Here is a 4,769-nt window from a genome sequence, read left to right as displayed (position 1 = left end):
AGATATGGGATGGAGGGAGATGAAGGAAAGTAGGGAGGAAGTGGTAAGACAGTGGAGCAGGGCGGATAGAGCAGGGGCGGAGGCATTTCTTGAATTGGAGTTCTGTAGGTGGGAAGGGATTGCAGAACTAGAAGGGAAGTGGGAGGTTTTGAGGGGCATATTGGAGCAAATGGTGGAGTGCTTCGTACCCCAAAGGAGGGTAGGAAAGGGTGGCGACCCGCCCTACCATGGACGGGAGGTAAAGGTATTAAAGCGAAAGTGCAGGAGGCTCCACGCAAGCGCCAAGAAGCGAGGAGGGGAGGGGCTAAACGCAGAAATGAAGGATCTGGCGAAGGAACTGGGAAAGAAAATTAGGGAAGCAAGGATGGAAAGGATGATGGAGAAAGGGGGGGCGGGGAAACTGGGCGGATCTGTACCGATATGTTAGGAGAGTAAAGGGGGAGAAGGGACTACCAGTATTAAAGGGGAGAGAAGAACAAGAGTGTGTGAGTGACCTGGAAAAGGCTCGTTTACTGCAGGAGCAATACTTATCGGTTTTTGTAAACGGGGGAGTATGGTGCGGAGCACAAGAGGAGGTCAGGGGGAGAGAGAGGGTTGGAAATATGGAGGGATGATGTATTTAGGGAGTTGAGGAGACTGAATGTGAGGAAGGCGGTTGGGCCAGATGGGATAGGGAACAGGCACCTCAAGCTGGGAGGGAAGGTGATAGGGAAGTACCTGCAAGTACTGTATGCGCAGTCACTGGAGGAGGGACAGCTGCCGAGGCAGTGGAAAGAGGCTTTGTGGTGCCCATCTATAAAGGGAGTGGGAATAAGGCACACCTGGCAAACTATAGGCCGGTCAGCTTGACGTCAAACGTAGGCAAGGTGATGGAGAGGCTGGAAGTGAGGTATATAGTAGAAAGGGTGGAGGAAAGGGACTGGATGGATGAGAGGCAGCACGGCTTCCGGAGGGGTTACTCCTGTGAAACGCAGATGGCGGGGCTGCTGGAGGACTTTGTGGAGGCAGTGGATGAGGGAAAGCAGGTAGACGCTATTTTTATAGACTTTGAGAAAGCGTTTGACAGGGTGCCGCACAAGAGGTTGATGGAAAAGGTGGAGGGGTTGATAGAGGACAGGAGGGTGGTAAATTGGACAGGGGACTTCTTGAGGGACAGGATCCAGCGAGTGAGAGTGGGTAAGGAATGTTCAGAAGAGGGAAATGTGACGTCAGGGGTACCACAAGGCAGTGTCATGGGACCCCTGCTCTTCCTGATCATGATGAATGATGTAGGGGAGGGGTTGAAAAGTAGGCTGCGGTTGTTTGCGGACGATTGTGTGCTCTATGAAACTGTGGGGGAAGGGGCGCACCTGGCAGAGGACTTGCAGAAACTGGAGTGCTGGTCGAGGGAAAACGAAATGGGGATAAACGTAGGGAAAACAAAGGTGGTGAGGTTCACGAGGAAGAGAAGAGTGGAGGGAAAAGTGTACTGCTGGAAGGGACAGGTGATCCAGGAAGATGAGGAGTATAAGTACCTGGGAGTGATCCTGCAGAACGACTTGGGGTGGGGAAAGCAGGTCAAGAAGGTGGTGAAGAAGGGCAGAATGGGGTTAGGGCTGCTTAGCAGGACACTGAAAAGGACAGGTAGGAATGTAAAGGAAAAGGCGTATGCGACATTGGTACGGCCAGTGTTGGAGTATGCCGCGGCGGTGTGGGACCCCTATGTGGAGAAGGAAATTGAGGAGTTGGAGAGGGTGCAGCGCAAGGCAGCGAGATGGGTAACGAATATGTGGAGGAGAAGGGAAGGCGAAGGCAGGATGGGGGGAACTCACAGACCATTGGTGATGATGAAGGAGCTGGGGTGGGACACACTGCAAGAAAGGAGGAAGGTGGAAAGGCTGGTGAGAATGAATAAGGTAATTCGTGGGGGGGAGGGGGGCTGGGGAAAGCTGGGAGCTAGGTTGCACAGAGAGCTGTATCGAGGAAGGAGGGATCATGAGTGTAAGATTAAGAGAGAATGGAGACGGACAGAGAGAGGAAGACAGGTATTCCTTGTGAGGACGGGGCGAGAGTGGAACGAACTTGAGGGGAGGACACTGGATCTGGGAGGAGGGAAGGACTTACGTATGAGGCTCCAGAGGGGGGAGGAGTGAGGGTAGTTGGGGGGTGGGAACTCCTTGCCACCGGGCAGAAGCCCAATTGCAGGTGTAAAATTATTATTATTATTATTATTATTATTAAAGTACTTTGTGATAGAGCTCTCTTATGGCAGTCCAGCAAACAGTTGTCAGTTACAGTGTAAACGCTATATAACTACACTTAACGGACTGAGTATTTTTCGGCGTTATAGAGAGTGGTCGTTAAATGGAGAGGAATAAAAGATATAATTTTACTATTCTATAATAATATGATCGGCCCCGAGACAGGCATAATATTCTGACGTTATCTATGAAACCATGATAGCATCGCTTGATCCAGATCTTCGTATTGAGGTATCTTTAATTTCTTAGCAGATTTTCTATCCCCCTCTGCTTGCAGAATTTTTTCTTTGTTTTTCCATTTTGTAGACACTGTAGAGCGGCTAAATCCAAAGCATCTTCCAACATCACTGATCTTTTCTCCCACCTATATTGAACGTACAGTCAAACCTCATTAATACGAATCCGCTTAGTACGAAATTCCCGTTTATGCGAAGTACTTTCACAGTCCCGGAAAATAAAGTATGATTTCCTATGTTATTCAGTACTTTTAATACGAAATACGGTTAATATGAATTGCGAAGTTGTTTTGATCCCTCAAGTAGCTGTTAACGTGTATAAGTAAACGGTTAATACGAATTTCACCGCCGAAGTCTAAAGTAAATCGTCTTCATAACCGTCATGTAAACAAACTTTCTCCAAAGACACATGTATGTATCCTACAGCGCAAAATGGTCGAAAAACAAGATTGAAAAGTTCAACTCTAGTGGGGATGTCAGTAACTAAACTAGAAAAGATGCCATGTTGTAAATGGAAAACGAAAAGGAAAGAACTCTATACCTTATTAATATTAGTCGTCGAAAGTGTACATACGTAGAAGTTTAAACATTCTATGGAAAAAAGTTCTGATATTTTCCATTGTTCACGCACGTGTATCTTAACCTCAATTTTGAGTGTTAGTTATTTGTAATATAACTGCGAAACGTAAACGCAACAAACTTACATTGCAAGTTAAAGTTAAAATTATTGAAGAAGTAGACAATGGAGAGAGAACGAAAACTGAAATTGCGAGAGAATTTAACATCCCGCAATCGTCGTTGTCGACAATACTAAAAAAATCGTGAAAAGATTGAATCGGCTTTTGCGAGTTTGTGCAGATTATCAACAAGAAAAAGAATGCGAGGCCCAAAACATCAAGAAATGGACCTTGTTGCAGTGGTTTTAAGAAATGCGTGCAGCAAACTTGCCAATTTCTGGACCTATGATTCAGAAGAAGGCAGACTACCTAGCATTGAGGTTAGGAATTTCAGACTTCAAGTTCAGCAATGGTTGGCTACAACGGTTTAAGGATCGCAACAATCTTGTTGGCAAAACTATGTGTAGGGAGTCGGCAGCAGTAGATACGACCAAAGTTAAATGTGGTAAACAATGCCTATAAGAAAAAGATAGTGCAAACCAGAATTGATGCTTTTTTTAAACCAAATGTTTGAATAGAAAATGTGTCATGAATGCAAGTTTATTGAAGTTTGTATTATGATTTATTCTGTAAGTGTTGCATTGTGTTTGTTTTCTTCAGTGTTTACATATTGTCATGCATGTAGTGAAGCCAGCTTATACTACCAACGGTGTGTATAATTTTCTTTATAATTGTAAATATAGGCATTTAAAGTTCAATCAATTTTTTTTGTCATGATATCCCAATAGTTTGGTTAATACAAACCCTCGTTATTACAAAGTGCTAAAATTATGGTCCCTTCAGGTTTGTAATAATGAGGTTTGACTGTACTAATAAAATTTTTCGTCAATACACAAAGATTTTCGTTCACTAGCCATGTTTACAATTTGAAAATCTGTAAGCAACTGCATTAATGATAATGTGTAAAAACTTGACAAAAGTCTAGTGTCTGAGGTAAACATGTGCAAGTTCATCATACAAAACAAAATTTCTTAGAACCTTCGGTACATCAGTTGAAGTAAACACATGCTAGATAATACAACAGCAAAACAAAAGAACATACACAGCTGCAGTTCTTATCAACTTCAGCAAATTAGAAAGTATTGTTTTCTGATTTATGATGCTGGTTTGTTGTCGTTAAATAGAGTGTATTATTGTATAGAAAACAAGGTAAACCAAACAAAGTCAAAAATTTTGACGTTTTAAGGAGTTTGTCGTTAAATTTAGTGACATTATAAAGAGTTTACACTGTATATAGTTACTCACCAGTGTGTTGTGTCAACACACTGTTTTGAAACAGTAAGATGTGTTGTTTCAAATGAGTTGACACACTTAAGTGTGTTGCTGTTTGATCTCTGATATAACTTTACTCAGAATATGGTAAGTAGGTATATTACCTAGATATGAATTATTCATGTGTTTGAAAATTTTAGTGTAAATAATTATTAACTTAAGTAAAAATGAAGTTGTGCCAAAAAAAAACTCTTAAGAAGGTTGTTTTTTTGCAGTGTACGGCCATACTACTTAATGTTACCTTAAAATTATAGTGTTTTAAGGATTTTTCCTTCAAAACACAGTTAATCTTATTTTCCATAAATTATATTCAACATAATTTAATGTAACAAGATTACAAGTAA

This window comes from Bacillus rossius, chromosome 6 (genome assembly GCF_032445375.1).
Source record: "Bacillus rossius redtenbacheri isolate Brsri chromosome 6, Brsri_v3, whole genome shotgun sequence".
NCBI lineage: Eukaryota > Metazoa > Arthropoda > Insecta > Phasmatodea > Bacillidae > Bacillus > Bacillus rossius.
The sequence above is the reverse complement of the archived record's forward strand: the minus strand, read 5'-3'. Positions refer to the sequence as shown.